This window comes from Ctenopharyngodon idella, chromosome 18 (assembly GCF_019924925.1).
Source record: "Ctenopharyngodon idella isolate HZGC_01 chromosome 18, HZGC01, whole genome shotgun sequence".
NCBI classification, from domain to species: Eukaryota; Metazoa; Chordata; class Actinopteri; order Cypriniformes; family Xenocyprididae; genus Ctenopharyngodon; species Ctenopharyngodon idella.
In genome coordinates this window covers 34,714,928-34,726,282 of record NC_067237.1, presented here as the reverse complement: position 1 = coordinate 34,726,282, position 11,355 = coordinate 34,714,928, and the positions used below count along the sequence as shown (strand labels likewise).

The 11,355-nt window shown below is 39.1% G+C and overlaps 1 long non-coding RNA gene across 1 annotated transcript; it reads left to right on the top strand.

The window, feature by feature from the left end:
• Positions 1–248: 248 nt before the first annotated feature.
• LOC127500361 (uncharacterized) lies at positions 249–3,688 on the top strand. The gene is made up of 4 exons (XR_007926320.1): positions 249–395; positions 1,334–2,470; positions 3,013–3,079; positions 3,624–3,688. It is a non-coding gene; the product is annotated as an uncharacterized LOC127500361 (long non-coding RNA).
• Positions 3,689–11,355: the final 7,667 nt, after the last annotated feature.

Genomic DNA, 11,355 nt, shown 5'->3' with positions numbered 1-11,355 from the left:
AGGGCAACTATCAGCATAACACAGATGTTTTACAGTGTGGAGAGGGGGCTCTTAAAAAAAAAACGGGCACCAAAAAGACGTGTACTGCAAAGGGATGTTCAAACGGACATTCACAAAACTGCGTGTGTTCTGCCCTTTGGGTATTGTCTTTGTTAGAGTAATAGGACCTTTAGCAAGTATGGTATTGCAACCAGCATATGCTGGTTAAGGTAGGTTTTGGAGCTGGTATGCTGGTTTGAGCTGGTTTATGCTGGTCCTATGCTGGTCCATGCTGGTCCATACCTTAACCAGCATATGCTGTTTTTTTCAGCAGGGAGAGTCAAAGCACATGGTGAAGATCGTTCCATCTGCAATAATCCTGTTATGTTTCGATTTCTCCTTAGCAAGAACTGCCTGTAAGTGGTTTATATTTTCTATGTGTTACAGTATTTCTAACAACCGAGTTGTGCCGGATTCATTTTGAAAGAATATAAATGAAAACAATATAATATTGTTTAAAACAATATATATGAGTATAAATCTTTGATATCAATTCGTAAACTGGTTGTTTACTGAGATGATATGTTTCATTGTATTTAAGCTTTGTTTGTGTTTGTACAAGAAACAATTTCACCTTAAGCCCGGGATACACTGCACGATTTTTGGCTGTCCCAGACGAAAGATTGCCATCGTAAAACAATCGTGGCGATTTCTGTGATCGTGGCTCTTAATCGGTGGTCCTATGTTGTACAGTGAGAGAGGTTCAAAGCTCTTCCCGCTCTTGCGACCAAAGATAGCCTACGATCATTTTCTGACAGTGACATTTCAGCATGATCATTACAGTGTATTTGCTGCTATGACCTACGTCTACTGACCAGCCAAAAAAAATGCGACATGAAATCAAAGCGACATGGTGCTAAAACTTAAAACTGCTTACCTCAAGCTCTTTTCCCTTCTTCTTTTGCCACTTCATTTTTATTTTCAGCACACATAAAAACTACAACTGTCAAAATGTGATTCAACATGGTGTTTTGTTAACCAGTAGCGCATGCTGATGACGTTTTATTCTTCTATAGAAACTTGCATCGTAGCCTACGAGGTGTCATCAATAGGTGCCATCATCGTACAATTTACATGCATGTCATGCCCAAGTTCAATGGATCCATGTCGCACAGTGTGATTTGTAATGATCTTATAGGATTTCTAAAATCCTGCAGTGTATCCAGGGCTTTAGTGTATTTTTTGTGCTTATTTTCAGTTTCACTCCTTCTTGTTCATGTCTACATGCTAAGCAAGAGTCTCTATTAAACGGAGCTAAGAAGCTATATCCTGACTCTCATGTTCTTCATGACAGGAGTTTGGCTGGCTGTCTAATTTTGGTTAAGAACACCAATTGGAGGACAGTACAGCATGAAATTGGAAGATTGTTATTGACATTGCATAGAGAATTTTCTATATACAGTTTTGAAGAAGCTGTGAAACCTGCCAATTTTCATAGACTCATTGGAGCGATCCAGAGGCTGTCTGGCTATGATGACGAGAGTCACTACTACCAATGCCCAAGCCTTGCGCTAAAACCGGGGCGTTCAATGAATAAGATCTGTGAAATCATTCACTGCTGAGCACTGATGTCTGAGGACAAGGAACTGATCACGTCAACAGAGACCTTTAAAAAGCTCTACTCCTCAAAGTGGTCTGAGGTGATCCCGCACACTGAATGAGGCGAAATTCAACAAGCCTTTGACGCTGCCTTTTATTCAAGATACAGTGCCTACATCAATTCCTTGAAAAGACTGCACATGCTGCATTTCAGAAATTAAAAGAGACTGCATCACCTCAAAGCTATGCAGAACTAGCCAAAGCGATGCTCACCAAAATAATTTTTGTCAATTGTAGACACGCAAGGAGAGGTCTCAAAAATGCCACTCAAAGTAAACATGCATAAACACGTGGCTACTCTCTCCCAAATCCTAAACCTGAAAAACAATGAATTAGACCAGGTCACTGATTTCTTAGGACATGATATCCACCTCCATCACAACTATTACAGGCTGCCAGAAGCTACTACTCAGCTGGCTAAAATTTCAAAATTACTCTTAACCATGGAAAAGGGATGTCTTCCTAATCTTCAAGGCAAATCGCTTGATGACATTGAGATCGAAGGTATGTTCATCTTAGTGTAGGTAGTACAGTGGATCTTTTACACTCATGGGGAGATTTAAGGAAACTGTGATCATAAAGAGTTATGTGAAATTATTTGATGTGCCATGCATCCATTGAGTACACTGTAGAATGTAGTCTAATTTGGCATGTTTCATAAATGACTTTTGAATATGGGTTAAACAGAAGTAAGATGTTCTTGTGTTCTAAATTTCTCTTTTACATTAAGATGAGATGGATGATATGACGGATTCTGATGCCAGTGATCCTGATGAAAGTGAATCGGAGGATGATGCTCCTGCTGGAGCTGCAGGAGTCTCCAGTAATGCTGGTATGTCAAGTTTATCTTTATGAACATGTTTATTAGTATTTTAATCTATATAATTATATGAGATTGTTGCCATGAATAAAATGCATTGATAACATTTTATGTTGTGCATACATATTAGTTCAGCTTTTTTAATGGACCCTTTTCACGGACTGTGATGATGCGTTTCCAGTTATCAAAATTGCAAATTTAGTAAAATTTTACATTTGTTCATGTTTAAAAATTTAAAACGCATTTATAATGCTATACTACTTTGGCATTAAATGACAAAAATGAATTAATGCTGCTGCAAGGGTGTTTCCAATACAACAGCTGAGGGAGTGATGTCAAATTTGAGGTCTTTCTGTCTTCTAACCAGCATAATCGCTGGCTGCGTCCGAAACCGCCTACTTCTCCATAATTTAGTAGGGGAAAAGCAGTAGGCGAGCGAACAAGTATGTCAGAAACCTCAGTAATTATAAATGAGTAGTCGAGAAGTTCCCGGATGGCCTACTGCTTCCGCCCAGATTCTGAAGTGTTCCTCGATAGATACTTTTCTGTCCCAGGAGGCCACGGGAGAGGATACGTCATAATCGAACACGGAGGAGAAAAGCGGCGCGGATGCTTTCAAATGTGAGTAAACACGGTTCCTTGTGTTAAAATTTCACATTTGTTGAGCTACTGTAGCATAAACTGCTGAATATGTAAAGATGCTAGACAGTATAGTTGTGATTTATTATGTATAGATAACAGGGGAGCTTTAGTAAACACACATAACTTAATTCTCCAAAGTGGATTTACATATTCTAAACCATATATATCATAAAGATGCTTACTAAATGTTTATTTAACATCTGACAGGAACATCTTCTTTAAGTATTATGACTTATGAGTGATGGATTATGTTCTATGAGTGATGTGTGTGTGCTATTATGTAGAATTCACTGTTGTCAACACTGCTTACATTACATGAATGAAAGTAATGTAAATAAACAAATGTACCCTTAACTAGACATATGTTATCTATTGTATTAGTCCATTAGGACTGTTGATAAAATAAGGAACATTTGTGTTGGATAAAAAGTGAGTTAACACATCATCAACTACGTCAACATGTAAATGTAGTATTGAGCGCATAAATCTCAGAGGAAACTTGAATCTTGTCTGGATGTTACAGGGACAGATGATCCGACGTGTGTTTATTCTGTGGAGAGAGACTGATGAAGAAATGATACCATCAAAGGCTTTGAGTGAGTATACTACAGAAATGAATAAAACATCTATTTAAATCTTAAGTTGTAGTTTATTTTAATTATTGTAATTTACACAGAGTTATTACAGCACTTTTCTGATTCTCGGTGTTTGCTGCAGAGCTTTTGTGGTGGAGCAGGAGGACCTGCAAGGAAAGGTGACGGCGGCATTTGTGAACGAAAAAAAAATAAAAAGGGAAAACCCGAAACAAAAATATAAAGTAAGATCATTTTGTTACTTCTAATACAGAAATCAAATGACATTGTGCTGTTAAGATGATTGCTTTTGTATTATGTTTGTGCATTTTTGTAGGATATGAAATGTCCTCAGACTGGTCTGAGCACTGAGGATCTAGAGACACAGCAGATCCTGGAAATGGTGTAGAGCCATGGATGAGACCCTCCATCACTCCTCCTGCCCTTACTGCCTCATCTGGCCTAGATGTTGCTGTGATCTCTTCATCCTCAGTGAGCCCAGAGCCAGCGAGAGCATCTAGACAAAGACCAAAGGACATTGAGGATGTGATTTTGGTCAAGTTTGTTCTGCTGGTTTCTGTTCATACAATGGAGCCTGACTTTTTTTTTTTATAAGCTTCAAAAACATCATCAAATAATGTCATGAAGCTTCTGGAATTCAGGCTCCATTGACTGATACTGTATGAACAGAAACCAGCAGGACAAACTTGACCAAAATCACCTTTTGTGTTCAGAAGAGAAAAAATACACAGGGATTGAACAGCATGAAGGCGAGTAAATAATGACTGAATTTATATGTTTGGGTGAACTAACCCTTTATGCCCCCAAATAGAAACTGTATGAAATGTATGTATGCATTTATATTATAGTAGTTCCTTGAAAAAGTAAACTTTAAGAAATAAGCAGCTTTAATTAGCGTTTGTGCCCCAGACACTAACAAAAATGGATTTACAAAAATCAAATTTACATTTGTATATTTGGCAGATGCTTTTATCCAAAGAGACTTGCAGTGCTCTTATTACAGGGATGATCCCGCTGGAGCAACCTGGAGTAGTGTCTTGATCAAAGACACACTGGTGGAGATGGCTGCAGAGATAGAACCAGCAACCTTCTGCTTACCAGCTCAGTGGTTTAGCCCACTACACCACAAAAGTAATGAAGCTACAACAGAAATTAGCATGTAATTGTAAAAATATGAAATAAAATATATATATATATAAGAAACTGAATGCTGACATGAATGAATTGTAAAACGTTTTAATCAGTTTAAATGTTTTACGGGCAGTCATGCTCATGGAGAGTCCCCATTGAGAAGAGCAGCAGTGAGGGACATGATGGATGGCAAAGGCAGGCGAAGGTGTTCACGGTGGTCAGCCACAGAATGGGCACAGCTGTGTTGAGATGGCAGTAGGACTGTAAATACGTGATTGTTAGATCAATAAATTTGAATAAAGATTTGTTTTGTGTGTTATTTACTTGTATATGCATTTATTTATTGTCATTGTTACTTTTATTAATACTTTTACTTTTTTTGTTAATTATGCTATTATCAGTAAATGTATATATTTTATTACTTCATGCATTCATTGCTTGACTGGAAATAGAGATGTATTCATATTTGTCTAGTGTGTGTTCATGCATAGCTGTCATATGACAAAACTTTACATTTTGCTTGTTTTACTAAAGAAGTAAAATGAAAAGTAATATAATTAAGTATTGGTCAGCATTTATCATTATTATTGTGCGTAATTGTTGGGGTGGGCTCAATGCAATTAATAATTGCATTGAGTAATCTTAATTTTTAAGTAGTTTAAACGTACATTTTTTGAGTATAAAATCAGTCTTCTCCAAAGGTGAGATCTTCGAGCAGCTGTCTGACGTCTTCTTTGTGCAGACATTGCTAACGCTGAGGAAAACTGCACTAGGTAGGGTTGTGGAGTTACTGGTGCTGTGAGGTGTTAGTGCATCTGTTGCTCATATCTTTATTTTTATTGCAGGACCTATAATTACATACAAGATCAGGGAAAATACCATGGTTGTATCTAACAATGAACAATAACAATGACCAAAAAAAAAAAAAAACATAAATATGAGTTTGTATACATCATAGTTTGAGATTATATACACAGACATAAAGCATGATGATAAGGTTAAATATTTTGAATACATCATAATGCATAAAAGTATTTATTTTATTTATTTATTTGTTTATTATTTATAAGCCTGAGGGATGAAACTAGAGCTAATTCAACAAGAAAAAGAGGAAAACAAAGGAGATGTATGCCACTTTTGCTTGTGGATAAACATTTTTACATATAAAATTAAGACATTAACAACATATTCACGCAAATATGGGTTTTCGTAACAAAAAAATAAACTCACATTAGTAGTTAAAAATATAAGAAATTTAAATTAACCCAAAATATATTAGTTGTACTACAATTACAAAATTACTGGGCAGCTGTTTCTTCAACAAGACCACAAAATAAGCAAGTTTAATCAATATCAAGATATTTACAGATAGATGAATTAAACCCGTCACTCATATCTTTTAAGTTGTTGCGCTTGTGATAACGTCGTAGGTCACATGATAACGTCAACATGGCGGATTATGTCCGGATTGCATTCATACTCAACGAGATTTGGCTGTTAAGTACCTACTCTTTTAGAGCTCGTTAAGTACGTACTCATTGAAATTAAGTACCTACTCAATGAGTAGGCGGTTTCGGAAGCAGCCAGTCTCTCTCTATTTTTTCCCCTCTTTTCTGAAGTCGGAGACAGTGGTATTATCATGATCACCAGCTGGAGTGCCCATGAAAGCCACTAGGGGGCACTCCACCAAGGACTTTCACCATTTCAACAGACTTCATTTCCCATCGTCCTTTGCCCGGACACATCTGCCATTATTGTTTTCAGCTGTTGTTCATTTGTGACATTACCCTCATTAGTTCTGCCTAAAAAAGCCAGGTTAACTCAGTCACTCTTTGCTAGATCTTGTTAATGTCACACTGCATCTTTGCCTCTGTAGTCTAGTTCCCTCGTGTCTCGTGTCTTGTGTTTTCTTTTTTTTTCCCTCTTCCTTCCCTTAGCCTGGTTTCCTGGATTTCTCTCTGGACTCTGTTATTGTTTGGACTGCCCACTTGTATTTGACCACTGCTTGCTATATGGATTATGATTTATGAATTACCCTGCAGCTGCAGCCTGGGTCATTTATGGATTACACTGTAGCTGCAGCCTGGAGCAATGGGTGTGCCGAAAGGTGAATCGTTACAACAGAAACTACTCCTAAGCCTACCCCCACACCTTGACAGATAGCTTTGTTGACCAATCATAAAGACCTTTCTCCATGCCCCTACCTTTCGGCATGCCTAAACCTTTCGCCACGCCCATTGCTCCAGCCTGCCGTTATCCCTACTTGGAAAGTTGTGGAAAGTTTTTTTTCTTTTGCTCTTAGTATATTGGCTGTTGCCTCCCATTTATTACTATAAAACTTTACTCAACTATGATGACTTCTGTTTCTGAGAACCCTGGAAATGTGGAAAAGGTCCATTAGGGATGCGTCAATTTCTGGCTGATACCAATATGTTGATCATTTTCACGTTTGCCAAAAACTGATAAATGACAGATGAACATAAGTTTAAAAAGGAGATATTTAACGGGCTGATAATATTTCATCTCTAGAATAATATGCTGTTTGAAATGTTATTTTTTTGATATCAGGGGCTATATTTACAAAACATCTTAAGGCAAAAAGTAGCTCCTAACTTGCCAATTTAGGAGAAACTCTTAAAAATAATGGGTGTATCAGTCCTAATTTTAGGACTCCTAAATTTTTGCTCTAAGAGTATTTCACAAAGCATTTTAGCACTAAGACAAGCTCCTACATCTGTGAAATGCTCCTAAGTCACTAAGACCAAATCACAAACAATCCTAATGGCCGGTACTGCCAATCCGCCTCAGCAATCCACCCAAAAGCTGTGTCCCAATTCAGGGGCTACGCACTTTGAAGTGCATGAAAGGGGTGGGCCTTTGGAGTGGAGGAAGGTCTAACTGAGGTGCAGGGTTGCCAGGTCTGCGCAACAAAACCATCCCAAAAGTAGTGTAATCACGGCACAAGTGTAAAAGTAGCCCAATTTCAGACTTGGCAACAATGAGCCGAGCGTCGTTACATGGCTAGCGGTTGTGTGACAGACAGCTGACAGTTGACGTTTGTGAGTGGAAATGGATGCAGAAAAGTTTTGGGACTTTCTATTGGGTTTTGACATGCTTCAGTGCCAGCGCCTTTGAAGTGCGATTGCGTCATCGCAACGCGAGGAGGGCTGATGTAATTCGAAAGCATCTTCAAATGCACCCTCTCTGTTTCCCCGTGGAATGAAGCGTCCATCTCAAGACACTTCGCGGTCTACCCTATCCCGTAATTCATTGTGCGCCGGTGACGACAGGAGTTCTGTGTGAATTCACATAAATGTAAGCAATCCCCCGGTTTCACCAATATGTAATATCTAAATTAAACTGTAATATCCATGATGTCCAAAACGTCAGTTTTTCATAAATACAATATTGTCTCTGAGATGGAGTGGAGTTGAATAAAATCCTAAAGTACTGTACTTTAAATTTAGACTTAAATGCAGAGTAAAAGTGAAAATATATGTTCACAGTTAACGTTACATTTAACATAAGAAATAAACAAGGTTAACTAATAGTTGTTAACAATATAAAAGTGATACAGTTTAACCATACATATTTTACCTGTTTATATGGTCCGGTGTCCCATCGTCGCTGACATTGAAGCATGTCAAAACCCAATAGAAAGTCACAAAACTTTTCTGCATCCATTTCCACTCACAAACGTCAACTGTCAGCCATCTGTCACACAGCCGCTAGCCATGTAACGACGCTCGGCTCATTGTTGCCAAGTCTGAAATTGGGCTACTTTTTTACACTTATGCCGTGATTAGGCTACCTTTGGGATGGTTTTGTTGCGCAGACCTGGCAACCCTGCACTTCAGTTAGACCTTCCTCGACTCCAAAGGCCCATCCCTTTCATGCACTTAAAAGTGCGTAGCCCCTGAATTGGGACACAGCTAAAGACATTGCACACTATTGAGGCAATAGCAATAGAGCCTTGGGTGCTGAACCTTTTCTTCATAAATGCAATAAATATTTTGATTTATAGATTTGAATCTATGATTAAACACCAAAAATAAATCTTTAATAAATAAATAAATAAATAATGTCCAATTACCTGTGGCAGTTTTCATGAGTTCACACTTACAAATCATCGAACAGAGTGAAAAAAAAAATATAATAAGCGTATTTGGCATGCTGTCCAAGGGGATCGAGGGCTCCGAGTTTGGAATTTAGCCCAAACCCAGAGTTCTCTCCGTATCTCCAGTCGAGAGTGAGGAACGGGGTGGCAGAGGGATGCAGAAAATTGTTGAGGTAACTGTGATAACTTGTTCCTTGAACAACGAATAGACTGGAGATGTTAGAGCTGATTTCAAACAACGCAGCAGGATTTTATTCTCTTTACATCACTGTAGTGTATATGGATATATTTACGCAAGTCATGCAGGACTTCTTTTTTTTTCTTTTAATTCACCCATATGCATAGGAACATTAACTACTAAATAAACATTTCGTTACTTTACTCTTAAATCAAAACCAAAAATAATAATTCCTTTGGAATATCACATTTCCAAATTACTACATTCTTCCCCCCCTTTTAAAGATAACAACATCATCCATAATACTTTTTTCTTTTTTTTTTTTTACCTTTTCCCGTTACAACTTTCTTTTTTTTTTTTTTTTTTTACAACACAAAGTCTTCCAAGTGTTTGGGCCTTTTAACAGTCCTTTGGGACCTACGGACCTCTGGGACTGAACTTTTCTTTTCAACAGTTTCTGGTTGGTTCTGAGAGCCCAAAACCACTGGCTCTGTCACAATGTCTCCACAAACAGTGTCAGTCCCACTACACACTGATGTGTCCAAGGAAACATCCCCACACACATTCTCTTTTGACTCTGAACTTTCCACATCCTGAGAGAGAATTTGATCCACATGTCTACGCACTGTTTTGCCATCTCTGAGCATGACCTGGTACGAGAGAGGGCCCGACACTTTGGTAATGAACCCAGGAATCCACTTGGGACCATAACTAAAGTTCCGTGTCAAAACTGTATCACCAACTTGAAAACTCCTTCCTTGCCATTTGTTGTCATGATACTGCTTTTGTTTGATTTGTTTTTCTCGTACCTTCTGTTGCAAGTCTGGATCTAATAGATCAAGAGTTTACGTCCCAACAGCATTTCTGCAGGACTCAACCCAGTAGTGGACTGTGGGGTGATCCTGTAGCTGAACTGTACACGTGCCACTTTGGTTGCCACACTTCCCTCTCCTGCCTTTTTCATCATAGTTTTGAATGTCTGAACGGCTCGTTCAGCCAAGCCGTTGGATGAGGCATGAAACAGAGCAGAAGTGACATGTTTTATGCCATTTTTGTTCATGAAGTCCTTGAACTCTGTACTCACAAAGTAGGCAGCATTGTCAGAAGCTAACATTTCTGGCAGTCCATGATTGCTGAAACTCTTTCTTAGGCAATCAATAGTAGTTCCGGATGAAGCAGTGGAAACAGGATACACATCCATCCACTTCGAGTGAGCATCAATGAGAATCAAAAACATGTGCCCAAGGAATGGACCTGCATAATCTATGTGTATCCTTTCCCATGGTTTCTCTGGCCACTCCCATGGATGAAGTGGTGCAGTGGCGGGAGCTTTTCTGTGTTCCTGACATGTTGAACAACTTTTTGCCAAAGCCTCAATGTCGTCATCTAGCTTCAGCCACCAGAAATAACTCCTCGCCAGCGGTTTCATGCGAGAAATGCCAGAATGACATTGATGTAATTGCTGTAAGACATCTTTGCGACCCTGTGGAGGTATGATGACTCGGGCACCCCACAAGATGCAGCCATCCTGTACACTCAGTTCTGTTTGTCTGGCCGCATAGGGTTTGAATTCAGGGCTGTCCATTTGATAAGCCCCCCCCCCGTCAGCGCCACCTATCGTACACGAGCCAGAATGGGATCCTTACCAGTCCAGGTGCAAACATTCTTGGCTGATACCAAGGGAATGTCTTCCATCATTAATATTCGATCCTCTGAACAGGTTTCTGGAGACATGTCGGGAACAGGACACCTACTCAAGGCGTCAGCGTTGGAGTGCTCCTTTCCAGGCTTATAAACAATAGTATATTCATAAGCCTGCATCATAACTGCCCACCTCTGAATTCACGGTGACACAAAATGTGGAACAGCTTTCATTTCACCCAAGAGGGATAACAGCGGTTTGTGATCTGTGCAAATTGTGAACTTTCTGCCAAACAGATATTTGTGGAAACGCTGAATTCCAAAAATAACAGCGAGCCCCTCTTTGTTGAGCTGTGAATAATTGCGTTCTGATGGAGTGAGAGTTCTGGACATGAAACTGATAGGTCTCTCTTTGCCATCCTCCATTCGATGTGACAAAACGGCCCCCACCCCATAAGGAGACGCATCACAGGCCAAGATGAGGTCTCTTTGAGTATCATAATGAACAAGCACCTCAGAAGACTGAATGAGTTGTTTGGATTTCTCAAACGCCTCGCGTTGTTCACTACTCCAATGCCATTTCACACTTTTTCTC